The sequence below is a fragment of the Dendrobates tinctorius genome, unplaced genomic scaffold (genome assembly GCF_039654945.1).
Source record: "Dendrobates tinctorius isolate UK_male_01 unplaced genomic scaffold, ASM3965494v1 ptg000203l, whole genome shotgun sequence".
Taxonomy (NCBI): Eukaryota; Metazoa; Chordata; class Amphibia; order Anura; family Dendrobatidae; genus Dendrobates; species Dendrobates tinctorius.
In genome coordinates this window covers 1301965-1317799 of record NW_027361870.1, presented here as the reverse complement: position 1 = coordinate 1317799, position 15835 = coordinate 1301965, and positions in this window count along the sequence as shown.

The following is a 15835-nucleotide window of genomic DNA, read 5'->3' as shown; positions in this document are numbered from 1 at the left end:
TGGTCAGATCTGTGCTTTGCCACTACTGTCTCTGAGCTCCTTGGCCAGTTCCTTTGACCTCGTGATTCTCATTTCGTCTGACATGCACTGTGAGCTGTGAGGTCTTATATAGACGTGTGTGCCTTTACAAGTCAAGTCTTATCAGTTTAATTAAACACAGCTGGACTCCAATGAAGGAGTAGAACCATCTCAAAGAGAATCACAAGGAAATGGGCGGCATGTGACTTAAATATAAGTGTATGAGCAAAGGTTCTCAATACTTATGACCATGTGATATTTCAGTTTTTCTTTTTTAATAAATTTGCAAAAATGTCTACATTTCTTATTTTTTCAGTCAAGTTGGGATGCAGAGTGTACATTAAAGAGAAAAAAAATGAACTTTTTTTAATTTACCAAATACCTGCAATGAAACAAAGAGCGAAAAATGTAAAGGGGTATAAATACTTTCAGTACCAACTGTACGTAATTTTTGCATTGGCAAAACTATCCGTCCCTTGCACAAATGTATTAGTGATCACTGCAGTCTGGAAAAGATTCCCGAGACTCATCAGCCATATGAGACAGGTTCATGGGGGAGAAGCGAACCACAAGCATATTGTAGGATTGCATTTTGAAAAAATACCTAAAGAAGGTGGAGGTAGACACAATAAGCTACTTAGAAAGAAAATATATTTCATTAAAATGACTGAGGCTTTGAGACCCATAGGCTTAAATGATCTTAATGATCTCAGCCCATTTCTGTTGAGTAGTGCGTATTAGCATCTCTTGTTTATATTGTATGTTGTATGTGTTTTATATATATTTTTTCTCATGTTTCATTAGTAATTGATAGTAATAAATGTAATTAATGTGGGTGGGATAGCCTGTATAAAAGAAGAAGGGGAAGTACTAGTGGTGATGTGTGAGCCTGAAGAAGCGTAAACTCACGCGAAACAGCTGTTGATCACTTACTGTTGTCTCTGTCTGCAACCATCTGACTAAAATAATGTGCATTTTGCTGAAATTGTCAGTGGTGAGTGCAGCTCCTCTTGCTTTCCTCTGAATTTTCTTGTAAAAATAAACAAGTTTGTAATTTACTCGTTATTAACAATCCTTTACATCTGCAAAATTGGAGGGATTTTTATTTCTTTTGTTTTTTTGCTCATTGCCTCGGTCACCAGCCACCATTGCAGTGTATCAGCGGTGACCGTTTTCCTAGGCAAGGAACATAGTGCTTACAAGCTCTTTGGTATATGGCTGGATATCCTTAAAGACAAAAATGTCCAGGAAGGATGGGAAATCTTGAAAAATGAAATTCTCAAGGCACAGTTGTTAACAATTCTGAAAAGAGGGAAGAATAGGAAGCATTTAAGGAAACCAGGATGGATGAACACAGAACTTAAGCACATGCTAAAAAGGAAGAAAGAAATGTTTATAAAATGGAAAGAGGGAGGCATATCTAAAGAAGAATATAATGCTGTCTGCAGAACCTGCAGGGCACAAATCAGATTATCTAAAGCTGAAAATGAATTGAGGCTTGCAAGAGATGTCAAAAGCAATAATAAAGGATTTTGGGGATATGTCAAAAGTAAAAGAAAAGTCAAAGATGCTATAGGATTTTTACAGGATGAAAATGATGAAATGGTAAGACAAGATGTTGAGAAGACTGAACTTTTAAATTCCTATTTTGCATCTGTTTTCTCTCAGAAAGGAAATGTAACATCAACTGTTCTTCACTGTCCTATTAAGGGAATAGAAGAATCCAGGATATCTATAAACAGAAAGATAGTGAGGAAACACTTAGCTAACCTAAATGAATTCAAGTCTCCAGGTCCAGATGAATTACACCCCAGAGTACTGAAGGAGATAGCAGAAGAAATTTTTGAACCCCTCTCCATAATCTTTGAAAATTCTTGGAGAACAGGAGAAGTGCCAGAAGACTGGAGAAGAGCAAATGTTGTTCCTATCTTCAAAAAGGGGAAGAAGGTGGACCCAGGCAACTATAGGCCGGTGAGTCTGACTTCTATACCAGGAAAGATCTTTGAACAAATTATTAAACAACATGTATGTCAATACCTGGATAAGAATGAAGTGATTAAACAGAGTCAGCATGGGTTTGTAACTAATAAGTCTTGTCAGACTAACTTAATTTCCTTCTACGACGGTATCACTGATTGGGTGGATCAAGGAAATGCTGTAGATATAGTATATCTTGACTTCAGCAAAGCATTTGACAAAGTCTCTCATACAATCCTTATTGAAAAAATGACTAAGTATGGGATGGACAAGGCAACTGTTAGGTGGATTCATAACTGGCTTAGTTATCGGACCCAAAGAGTGGTCGTAAATGGCTGCACATCCAGTTGGAAGAATGTCTCAAGTGGGGTACCACAGGGCTCTGTCCTGGGCCCTGTATTGTTCAACATCTTTATCAACGATTTAGATGAAGGAATTGAGGGTAAACTGATTAAATTTGCTGATGACACTAAGCTAGGAGGGATAGCTAATACTAGAGAAGAGAGAGAGAGGATTCAAAAAGATTTAAATAAACTGGAGAAGTGGGCAGCAACTAACAGAATGGTTTTTAACAGGGAGAAATGCAAAGTACTACATCTGGGCAATAAAAATGAAAAAAGCATATACAGAATGGGAGGAATAGGGCTAAGTGACAGCACATATGAAAAAGACTTGGGTATACTAATAGATCACAGACTGAATATGAGTCAACAGTGTGATGCAGCAAATCAGCAATAGAGAAATAACATAAAACATAACTTTTAATAATTAATGTAAAAGCTACCAAAGATAGTAGTGCAAATAAATCACTAGATCAAATGCCACAGATCATAATGGGGGTAACTGTATAAGTCTCTGTAACAGATTACTACCAATATATACATGTGGCTATTCCAAGTCCAAAAATTTGAAGAGATTGGACCAAAAAGGTACTTGGACTAAATCAATGAAAAAAAGGCCAAGTAAAAAATGAACCATCAATAATAAGGCCATCAACATCAATGTCATCTTAGGAGGCAGCCTGTATACTCTGTGATGATGCCCAATTTGTGCTAATAGGTCCCCTGAAGAGTCATTAAGTGACGAAACGCGTCGGGATGCACAGGGACTTTGTAGGGCTATGGTTTATAGGGATTAGATGTGGACTGCCCTTGTTAGGGCGGGAGTCATGGGTGTCAGAATTTGTAGCTCAAACAGGGCTTGTATAGGGTGAACCCCCTTTTCTTCCTGACCTGATATGACTCTGATGGGACATCTGATCCTGGACATCCTCCATCTTCATGTGGTGAGATCTTTCCTTTTCACATTATGTTGATGGCCTTATTATTATTTTGATGTCTTTGTTATATACATGAATAGGCATATTCCTTGATAACCTTTACAGGGTAGAGGTCTTTTTAGTTCCTCTGATAAGGAAACTGTTCATTTTTTACTTGGCCTTTTTTTCATTGATTTAGTCCAAGTACCTTTTTGGTCCAATCTCTTCAAATTTTTGGACTTGGAATAGCCACATGTATATATTGGTAGTAATCTGTTACAGAGACTTATACAGTTACCCCCATTATGATCTGTGGCATTTGATCTAGTGATTTATTTGCACTACTATCTTTGGTAACTTTTACATTAATTATTAAAAGTTATGTTTTATGTTATTTCTCTATTCCTGATTTGCTACTCTGTATTGTGAGAATTTGTGGGTATTGAATCCACTTTTTTGCTGTATTTCTAACAGTGTGATGCAGCAGCAAAAAAGGCAAATGCAATTCTAGGATGTATTAACAGAAGCATACAGTCTAGATCACGTGAAGTCATTATTTCCCTCTACTCCTCTTTGCTCAGAACTCATCTGGAATATTGTGTCCAGTTTTGGGCACCACATTTTAAAAAAGACATCAACAAACTGGAGCAAGTTCAGAAAAGAGCGACCAGAATGGTGACCGGTCTGCAAACCCTGTCTTATGAGGAAAGGTTGCAGGATTTGGGAATGTTTAGTTTGCAAAAGAGAAGACTGAGAGGAGACTTAATAGCTGTCTACAAATATCTAAAGGGCTGTCACATTGTAGAAGGATCATCTTTATTCTCATTTGCACAAGGAAAGACTAGAAGCAATGGGATGAAACTGAATGGGAGGAGACACAGATTAGATATTAGAAAAAACTTTTTGACAGTTAGAGTGATCAATGAGTGGAACAGGCTGCCACGAGAAGTGGTGAGTTCTCCTTCAATGGAAGTCTTCATACAGAGGCTGGACAGACATCTGACTGGGATGATTTAGCGAATCCTGCTTTGAGCAGGGGGTTGGACCAGATGGCCCAGGAGGTCTCTTCCAACTCTACGATTCTATGATTCTATGATTCTATGATTCTAGAGTTTTTAAGTGCTGCTCATTGTCCCTGAGCTCCTCTGAGGTTGCAGAGGTAAAGCTGCCCCTGCTTGCAAATTCGGCGAGCGCACAGTTCGTGCCAACCAGAACATGCCGCTGGTCCAAACGCTCAATCAATAAAGTGTGCACTGCACCCCTAACATAAAGGAAGCGGGGAGTTGGGCGCTCCTGAATACAGGATATAGTATAACCCCTTTAAACACTTTTAATGGTTTGTTTATTCCCTAAGAGCAAGACCTGAGAAATGGCAAAAAATATAATATTTTCTCCCATGGAAGACCATCAGGACAAAATGTGCTCTTGAGAAAATGTTCATCTATATACAGAAAAAGTCTATTTTTATATTGGATGATGGAAAGGATTTCTGCACAAACATCGTATCTTTCCACAACTATTATATTTTTGGTAAATGTAAACTTTCTCAGGTTTAAGAGTAGTACTGCTCCATACAAGTTCTGAGCTGCACTGAGCAGCCATGAAGCTTCTCCGAGGCCTCTCTCTACCTTTTTGATGGATGCCATATTATGGAGATATTGTTTTTTAGCAGCATTGCTTCTAGGACGAGCTGCTAACCTAATTTTTTCATTTTTCTGGTTAACCTTGTTAAATGTCATGGAAAACTAAACATTTTTATAGAGAAATTGGAAAATCAAAATGAATGATAAAGATTGGAAAGTGTGACAACCCTTCACCTAGGGGTGAATACATCTGAAATTCACATGCACCATGCAGGCTCATTCCGACAGCTGTTTTACATCCTACAAAAAATCTATTTTGCCCACATGTGTAAGGGGGTGAAGTGCAGGAAGAGCTGGGGGAGGGATGCCTCCTCTGCTCCATGCCCAGAACCATTGAGCAGAGCAGGAGTTTTCCCGGGAGACAGGGAAGGGGCTGGACACAGGAAGCCAGCAGAGCAGAGAGCGGGAAAAGAGCACGCGTTTTCCAGAGAGCAGCCTGGGAAGCAGATGTGGGAGGACGCTGACGCATACTGGAAGAGAGACAGAGCTCCTGGTCACAGAGCAAAGACCGGGGTACCGTGGACAGAGACTACAGACCCTGAGTATGTGAGGCTGTGTGCTGCGGAGACAGCAAAGGTGCGCCCTGAACCCTGTGGACAGACTCAGACCCACAGAGAAGAGGAGGCCTGTATAGAGACTGAGGCCAGAGCAGAGACCGTAGCCCGTGACTACGTCAAGCTGGAGTCTGCAGTGACTGATGAGGTGCGTCCTGACCCCCCATGTGAAGTCTGTGTCTAGTGCAAAGGCAGCAGCTAGTACAAAGACAGCAGCTAGTGTGGAGACAGCAGCACGTGCAGAGGCAGTGATCCGTGCTGAGAGATCTAACAGAGGACGGAGTATGGTTTCCACTGGGAGAGGCTGTTGTGCTTAGACAAAAGACTCAGAGCAGAGGGGACCCTGTTTGCCCAGTACCCCCTCTGCCTCCAGCATTATCCCTTAAGACCCCAGTGTTTTTTCGTGACATATTGTACTTCATGTTAGTGGTAAAATTTCTTCGATAAGCCTTGTGTTTATTTATGAAAAAAACGGAAATATGGTGAAAATTTTGAAAATTTTGCAATTTTAAAACTTTACATTTTTATGCTCTTAAATCAGAGAGATGTGTCACACAAATTTCTTAATAAATAACATTTCCCACATGTCTACTTTACATCAGCACAATTTTGGATGCAAAATTTTTTTTTGTTAGGAAGTTATAAGGGTTAACCAGCGATTTCTCATTTTTACAACAAAATTTACAAAACCATTTTTTTTAGGGACCACATTGTATTTCAAGTCATTTTGAGGGGTGTACATGAGAGAAAATACCCAAAACTGACACCGTTCTAAAAACTAGACCCCTCAAGGTGCTCAAAACCACATTCAAGAAGTTTATTAACCCTTTACGTGCTTCACAGGAACTAAAGCAATGTGGAAGGAAAAAATTAACATTTAACTTTTTTTGCAATTTACCAATTTTTTTTTATTTTCACAAGTGTTAAAAGAGAAAATAAACCACAAAATTTGTTGTGCAATTTCTCCTGAATACACAGATACCCCATATGTGGGGGTAAACCACTTTTTCAGCGCACGGCAGAGCTCGCAACGGAAGGAGCCCGTTTGACTTTTTCAATGCAGAATTGGCTGAAATTGAGATCGGATGCCATGTTCCGTTTGGAGAGCCCCTGATGCTCCTAAACAGTGGAAACCCCCAACAAGTGACCCCATTTTGGAAACTAGACCCCTTAAAGAACTTATCTAGATGTGTGGTGAGCACTTTGAACCTTCAAGTGCTTCACAGAAGTTCATAACGTAGAGCCGTGAAAATTAAAAATATTTTTTTTTACTCAAAAATGATTTTTTTAGCCCGCTATTTTTTAATTTCACAAGGCTAACAGGAGAAATTGGACCACAAACGTTTTTGTGCAATTTGTCCTGAGTATGCTGATACCCCATATGTGGGGGGGAACCACTGTTTGGGTGCATGGGAGAGCTTGGAAGGGAAGGAGTGCCATTTTGGAATGCAGACTTTGATGGAATGTTCTGCGGGTGTCATGTTGCGTTTGCAGAGCCCCTGATGTGACTAAACAGCATAAACCCCCCACAAGTGACCCCATTTTGGAAACTAGACCCCCGAAAGAGCTTATCTAGATTTGTGGTGAGCACTTTGAACCCCCAGGTGCTTCACAGAAGTTTATAAACGTAGAGCCGTGAAAATTAAAAATCTTTTTTTTTCCTCAAAAATGATTTTTTAGCCCGCTATTTTTTATTTTCCTAAGGGTAACAGGAGAAATTGGACCACAAAAGTTGTTGTGCAATTTGTCCTGAGTACGCTGATACCCCATGTGTGGGGGGGACCACTGTTTGGGCGCATGGGAGAGCTCGGAAGGGAAGGAGTGCCATTTTGGAATGCAGACTTTGATGGAATGGTCTGCGGGCGTCATGTTGCATTTGCAAAGCCCCTGATGTACCTAAACAATGGAAACCCCCCAAAAGTGACCCCATTTTGGAAACTAGACCCCCCAAGGAGCTTATCTAGATGTGTGGTGAGCACTTTGAACCCTCAAGTGCTTCACAGAAGTTTATAACGCAGACCTGTGAAAATAAAAAATCATTTTTTTCCTCAAAAATGATATTTTAGCCCTCTATTTTTTTATTTTCCGAAGGGCAACAGGAGAAATTTGACCACAAAAGTTGTTGTGAAATTTGTCCTGAGTACGCTGATACCCCATATGTGGGGGGGAACCACTGCTTAGGCGCATGGGAGAGCTCGGAAGGGAAGGAGTGTCATTTTGGAATGCAGACTTTGATGGAATGGTCTGCGGGCGTCATGTTGCGTTTGCAGAGCCCCTGATGCACCTAAACAGTGGAAACCCCCAAGTGACCCCATTTTGGAAACTAGACCCCCCCAAGGAGCTTATCTAGATGTGTGGTGAGCACTTTGAATCCCCAAGTGCTTCACAGAAGTTTATAACGCAGAGCTGTGAAAATAAAGTCTTTTATTTCCACAAAAGTGATTTTTTAGCCCCCAATTTTTAGACCCCCAAAGTTGGTAAATAGTGGAAACCCCTCAATTCTTGCTCCAAGCCTAACCCCAACACACCCCTAACCCTAATCCCAACCCTAACCCTAATCCCAACCCTAACCCTAATCCCAACCCTAATCCTAATTCAAACCCTAATCCGAATTCGCCCTAACCCTAATTCTCACCCTAATTCTAACCCTAGTCCTAACACTAACCCTAGCCCTAACCCTAGCCCTAACCCTAGCCATAACCCTAGCCCTAACCCTAGCCTTAACCCTAGCCCTAACCCTAATGTAAAAATGAAAAAAAAATATTTTCTTTATTTCATTATGTTTGCCTAACTAAGGGGGTGATAAACGGGGGGGGGTTATTTACTATTTTTTTTTTATTTTGATCACTATGATAGTTTATCATAGTGATCAAAATGAATTAATGGAATCTGCCAGATGGAGCCTGCAGATTCCCGACAGGCGCACTGCGCATGCGCCCGCCATTTTCTCCGGATCCAAGATGGCGGCGCCCACCGGAGGACGCCGGCAGGACGCAGGACCACCTGGAGGGGACCCTGGACCATGGAGAGGTACCGGGGGGATCGGGGACCCTATGTCTCTCTCCTCTGATGTGCGATCACATCAGAGGAAAGAGAAATTAAATGCAAAATCGCGGCTTTTTTTTTGCGATTGCCGTTATAGGGTTAATAACGGCGATCACAAAAGCGGGGTTGGTAAAAACCGACCCGATTCATGTTCTCTGGGGTCTCGGCTACCCCCTGCAGCCGAGACCCCGGAGAAAATCCGACACTGGGGGGGCGCTATTTTCTTACTCCACAGCGCCGTGAATTCACGGCGCTGTGGTTTAAGTACCCTTAATTACCGCCGTTAAAAGGCGTATCGGCGGTCGTTAAGGGGTTAATTCTGCCAGTGCTATCCACTGTAAATAAACCTCCCTATAACTGTTGGTCCGTCTGTTCCGTGGTGACATACGCAGCACCTGCACCGTATTACACATATTTTATTGGTATGTACGGTATTTCTGTATATCATAATGTGATTCATCACGTCGGAGAGCTCACATTTACTAATGCCATGCTTTCCACCTCTCCAGCTGATGCTCAGCTGTGCTCATGATGATCTTGCACTTATGGGCAGCTACTTGACCCTGTTTATGAAGCTCCCAATGCACCTGTAGGGGTCGGCCAGGGCAGTAGTCGTGGCTGAGCTTAACGGGCTTTGCGTGCCCTGGCCTCCCTCTACATAAAAATCACGTTTCACTTTTAGCTTACTTGCCTCTGCATTCTCTGCACCGTCAGGGTTCTTCCTTTGCTCTTTAAGGTCTCCTTTAGCCCTTTCTACAATAACATAGACACAGTCCTCTTGTAACTTGAAACAATAAACTTTACTTTCAGGAATTCTCAGGGCATCCAGACTTAACACAGCAGAATCCACATTATACATCACTTCAGCTTTCCCTTCTCTGCTCTCCCTGTCACGTGGCTCGAGATCAGGTCGTACCGTGCTGTACTTTTTCCAACATCTTCCCTGTGCAATCTTGCCTGTTGTGGGGTTCCCTCAGCCTCCAGTTCACCCCGATTCTGAGGGCATCAGCCCAAGCAAAGATCTGCCACATGGTGAGTGACCCGCCAGTCTATCCTGCCATATCCTTCTCTGTAGCCTTTCTCTCTCTCTGCAGCTCCTGCGGTGTTGCCTGTGTAGTACCCCACGTTCTGGATGCCTGGGCTCTCACTTAGATGAAACGTTACAGGGTATTTACTGCTGCTTGGGCCTTTGCCGACCCGAGCTCTATAGGCACCATCGCCCTTCTCCCACTAATCAGGAAGCTCCCTTCCTCTAACCAAACTGACCTCTCCTATATTTAACTATTAACATGGTGGCTTATCCTACAGAACTCTGTGCCCCATCTAGTGGCCAATTTGTAAACTGCACTATCCCTAGTTAACACATTAGTTGCATATTTACATAATATATATCTGTCCAAAATCTTGGAAATACATATATACAGCAGCATAAGGTGCACCTGTTAAATGCAGTATAAAATTCACATCCTAACGATATTACATAACAACGAACTGTAGATATATACACTTCTTGCACTCCAACCCAGCACATGTTTGGGGACTTAGGATGGCTACTGTGACCCCCTTACACATCGTGCTAGTTAAAGTCACTTCTAGAGACCGGTTAAACCTCTGGTGAGTGATGCAACAGAGGAAACCTCTGTACCACATGCTTTAGTGCTCCAGTCCCACTTTGTGAATTTGTGTGGTCTTTTACTTTGTGGCTTCATAGAATGATAGAATCATAGAATATTAGAGTTGCAAGGGACCTCCAGGATCACCGCGTCCTACCTTCTATTGAATGCAGGATTCACCAAACCATCTATAACAACCCTGCTGGCATCACTGCATGGCCTCCCATCCCCCACACACCAACTTACTCACTGCTCCAGGCCATGCTGTGACTTCTGTCTGCTGCCAGCTCCATGCTGTGTGCCTCTTGCTTCCTGCCTGCTCTCTGCATGCTTCCTGGCTGTGTGCACAGGGGGGCGGAGCTAGAACTCTCTGGTTTTTATGGAATCAGGGTGCACCTGTCTAAAGTGTCCCTGACCAATTACCAAGAGCCCTATAGTATTTAGGGCAGCTCCACCCAGTGGAAATTGCCTATGCAATGTCTAAACTCAGTTAGTGTCTTGCTACTGAGTTGCCAGGTCTTGTTCTATGTTTCGCCTTCCCTGGAGGCGTCACTCCTACCTTTGCCTTGTACCTGTCTCTCCACCCTCCAGGAGGCAGAGTATCCTGGCCTCTGTGTTATTGCTCTTGACCTTGTCTTGAACTTGTCCTTGCCGACCTGTGCCTTTGTTCCTGTACCTTGTCTCGTACCACTACCTTGTCTGAACTCAGTCCTACCTCTGTCTGTCCGTCTCCTTGTCTGTAGCTTCTTTCCCTGCTGTGTCTCTCCTTGTGTCCTCTCTGTCTGCTTAGGCTCCACACTCTTGCGGCTCTGCCTTCTCAGTACACCCTTGGGACTCTGCCTGTGCTCCGCACTCTTGCGGCTCTGCTTATGCTCCATACTCTTGTGGTTCTGCCTGCTCAGTACCCTTGTGACTCTGCCTGTGCTCCACATTCTTGGGGGTCTGTCTGCTCCGTACTCTTGCGGTTCTGCTTGTGCCCCGCTTCTGTTGCTGCAGAACCTCATGCTGCAAACTGCAGCTCCTTTCCGCAGTCTTGCGGTTCACCTCCTTTGTGAACAGGTCTCTACCTGTTCCTTCATTCACTATTCCTTCCTGCCAGTACCAGTACCTCAGTACCTACACCTGCTGTGTGAACAGGTCTTTACCTGTACCTTCATACACCTTTCCTTCCTGCCAGTACCAGTACCTGCTGTGTGAGCAGGACCAAACCTATTCCTTACACCACTCCTGCCTGCCCTGTGTCTCTGCTGTGCCTGCCTGCCCTGTGTCTCAGCTGTGCCTGCCTGCCCTGTGTCTCAGCCGTGCCTGCCTGTCCTGTATCTCAGCCGTGCCTGCCCTGTGTCTCAGCCATGCCCGCATGCCGTGTCTCAGCTGTGCCAGCCTGCCCTGTGTCTCAGCTGTGCCCGCCTGCCCTGTGTCTCAACCGTCCCCACCTGCCCTGTGTCTCAGCCGTGCCTGCCTGCCCTGTGTCTCAGCCGTGCCCACTTGCCTGTGTCTCTGCCATGCCCGCCGTGCTCACCTGCCTGTCTGCTACTCATGCCTGTCGCCCATACCGTCTCCCCAAGTGGGATCAGCAGCCACAGACACCACCCTGGAGTGGCACCTGGCAGCGGCCTGCCGCATAAGCCTGACCTCACCATCAGAGGCTCCAGCGAAAACCAAGGCAGCTGTCTTGGTCACGCCCCTTTCAGGGTGGTCTGGTTTGTGGTGTGGCGCCCCTGAGGGTTCAGTCACCACAGAGGTACTACACCTCCTCCTGAGGTGTGGTACCCCACTATCCAGGTAAAGTGAAGACACCTGACCATACTCCAACACCTGCACCCAGCACAGACACTTTAGAATAGCGGAACACCCTGTAAGTCAGCTGCTTTGGTTCATGAAGGGTGCTGGGGAAGCAGGTGGAGCTTAGACTGCACAAGAGAGTGGGAGAATGTTAGGAAAGGGTCAGTTAGAGAGAGAAGATCCCCAGAGAGGGATGGAGCGGAAGCAAGTGCAGCAGACTGTTGTGAGTCGGAGCTGTTGGCACGGGAAAGAGCAAGAGAAAGCCTAATTCTTCAGAAGGAAGATAATTTAGTACGGAACGTGGGGAGAAGAGAACTGAGGACAAGGGTGAGAGCAGAGCCCTTCCTTAAGTTAAAGCGCATGGTCCGGAGTCCGGTATCCAAAGTTGTATGGATGCTGGTGGTCCTGCAGCAGAAACCGGAGGAATAGAAGTTGTCACCACTTTATTCCCACCTAAGACTCGGGGGCACAATAGCAACGTGTGTGAGCTGGGACCTGATAGTAGGAAGTCCCCGAAGCGGGCTACAGCTGTCTGCCGTACGAGTGGAGTTCTAAGTAACATCTAGAAGGAGGAACTTGAGTTTAATTCACAACTACAAGTACTTCAGTTTAAGCGCTAGTGAGGAGACGTTCAGAGAAGGCATATGTTTGAGGAGTGCTGGAAAGGTGTACTTTATCTTGCCTGGGAGTTGGCTGAGCCCCTGACCTGGAGGACACGGCACCGAAGCGGGCATCTGTGTGCACCAGACTGTGAGTAAAGCCTTGGAACTACATGCCCTTGTGTCCTCCACTTATTCCTGCGCCTTGCACCCGGCTCTGCTATATCTACTCCACACTATCTCCCCATTTACCAACCTCATCTACACTGCCCTGGGACTACAGCCATACCTGTGGAGGGCTACAACATCATTGCTGCACCACACCACCTGTCCCAGAGAAGCAACCCTGCAGCACTGGTCAAACTGACCAGAAACTACAGGTGGCGTCACGAATCATCTCAATAACTTTATCCCCATCACTCTACCCCTTTTACATTGACTGCCTGAGGCCACAGACCGGGTCACTGCCACTGTGACATCTCCCATTGAAATCAACGGGCCCGGCACCGAGTACCCCACGGCCTCTGGGGGCGAGTCAGTGGCACAGTGGGGCCACAACCCCCTGGTTCACGCTCACCAGTCAGGACATGAGCGTGACACCATCTCAAACAGATGTCTGTCCATTCTTTGTCTGAAACCTTCCATTGAAGGAGAACTCACCACCTCTCATGGCAGCCTGTTCCACTCATTGATCACCCCCACTGTGAAAAAGTTTTTTCTAATATCTAATCTGTATCTTCTCCCTTTCAGTTTCATTCCATTGCTTAGCTGACACTGACTACACTTCAGGTCCACCTTATCGACTGGGGCGCTCTATCTATCTAGCCCCTATGCAGCATCATTAACACCACTCTCTCTGGAACATGCCATGATTTTTTTTTTCATGGGAAACTATGTGCCTCCTGGCTTCATATACACAGTATGAGACTTTAGAATGGTCTGGTTCATGCATTTGGAATCTCAACTATATCCATGTTCATGAGGTCTAAAGTTAGGGTACCTTGCAAAATGAAGATATTACTTCACTATCAATGAACTATAGCTTTGGTGATGACTTCAGTTAATTCTGCTTGTGTTATCAAAGAGCTTGGATTTTATAATTGGCATGTTCGGAGAGAACAGCTTTTCTGAAGCTCTGTAATTTGGATCCATATGTCATTGGCATTTCCACTGTATATAGTTCATTGTAGCTAGTTTTTGTGTAAATTGATGAAGGGCCTAAAAAAAGTTGAGCTTGACTTTCAAAGCTGTCAGCCACATAATGGTCATGACGTGCCCCAGAGGCTGTGGGATCCTCGGTACTGGGCCGGTCGTCTTAAAGGGATATGTCACAGTGGCAGTGACCCAGTCCGTGGCCCCAGGCGGTCATGTAAAAGGGGAGTATTGATTATGGATAAAGTTTATGTAGTGATTCGTGACGCCAGTTAGAGTGTTCGACTGTAGTATAGCCGGCACTGCAGATGATCCCTGGGGGAGTAGATGGTGATGGCAGTGCAGATGTTTAACCCTCTCCAACCAATGCTGACCCCCAGAGACTGTGATGGAAGTAGAAGGCACGGAGTAATAAGGCAGGAGACAAGGGAAGTCACTTTACTATTTACTGTAGTTCAGGTGCAGTTCAGAGGAGATATTACAACTCTCATCAGGTTACAGTCTGCTCTGCAGAATGGGAGTTATCCTTCACTCTGCTGTGACTCAGTGTAAGCTTCCTGCTATTTTAATCCCTTCTGGGACCAAGGCTTCCTGGAGTCTAGAACTTTCCAGTATAGCCTCAACTCACTGTGTTTTCCTCCTCTGGAAACTTGCAGCTTGGATCCTGTGTGAAGCTCACGTTCCTTCTTGCACAATCCTCACTAATCCTAGTTTGCTGCTGTCTTCCCGGGGAAAACACTCCACTGTTGGTTGTATAAACTCAAACAGTCTCTCAGCTTACGACCCTGCTCTGAAAGCATGGATGGCCTAGGGGCTGACTCCCTGGTGCTTCTTAGCTTTACTCCTGGAGGGAGCACATGGCATGGCTTCCAAGAGCGTTCTCCATCTTTCCTCCACCTTCTTATTCACTGAAAACAACAACTCTCGACTCCTCCCCCTCCCAGTTAGGGTATGTCTGCAAAGCTCTATGCTTCAGACAAGTAAGGGAGTGAGGTAAATTGTGCGTGTGTGTTGTGGTCTCTAGCAGAGAAAGCATAACTCCCATTGCTCACAAAACACATGCAAAACAGTAGATATTTAACCCTTTTGTGGCGATAAAGATGCAGAGCACCACATTCATGTCACTCAGCAGTCAATTTCTAGCCATTATTACCTACCAGACACACTGAGCATGTTCCTCTTTTTAGTTAGCTTGCAGTATTTGCTAAGTGAGTACATGCCCATACTCACTGGATTGTTAGATTATCATCTGCTCACTACTGTCATCTTCTGAACAAACACTTAAGAGAGAGATGAGCTTTATAGGGTAGCTATGCTGCAGGGGTACGGATGGAAAACTGCTGATTTCCATATATAAGTTCATCACATGGATTCCCAATTATTCTGTCCATGACCTAAGGCTAAAAGTGAAATGGCTTCTCTTGTCAAGGACGTTTGCCACTTAGGGTAAAATTGCCAACCTTGCCTTATAATTGGTGCTCTTCTAAGGCAACTTTCACACTAGCGTTTTTTTGAGCTGCTTTTGGAGCGCACATGAAATGCATGTCAAAAGCGCATGAAAACGCTGCGTTATTTTGTATCATTATTGTGCGCATTACAACAAAAAATCGCAGCGTTTTTATGCGTTTGTAAGCGTTTGCATTTTTTATGCGCAATAAACAGGAGAAAAAATCCTTGAAAAATTCTTGCAACACACTCCACCAATGGGACACCAGTGGGCGTGTCTATGGAAATTCTTTATATAGACCCTGTTTACACCTGAATTCTTCACATTTGCTTGCAATTGACTTGAGAAACATGGATCTGCGCTGGAAGAGCTTTTACTTTGACTTGGATCTGGACATGAGGACGGCTCAGGCTTATGCCATTGCTTGCCATGAACAGAGGGAGAGAGAGAGGCAGCGAAGACGGCAGCAGCGGCGTATGTGGATACATCCCATTATTGAACTCCGGGAGAGCCATGGAGCGTACCACACCCTCTACAGTGAGCTACAGGCAAACCCGGAGAAATTTACGGATTATACCAGGATGACCCAAGAAACCTTTAACTATTTGCTTGGTCAGGTCAAAGAAGTCATCCGGAGACAGGACACGCAGCTCCGGCGTGCGATTACTCCTGAGGAACGGCTCCTGGTCACATTAAGGTAGGTAGTTTTGCTAAACCAATGCCTGCTGATTTTTTTTAGCTTGTGAC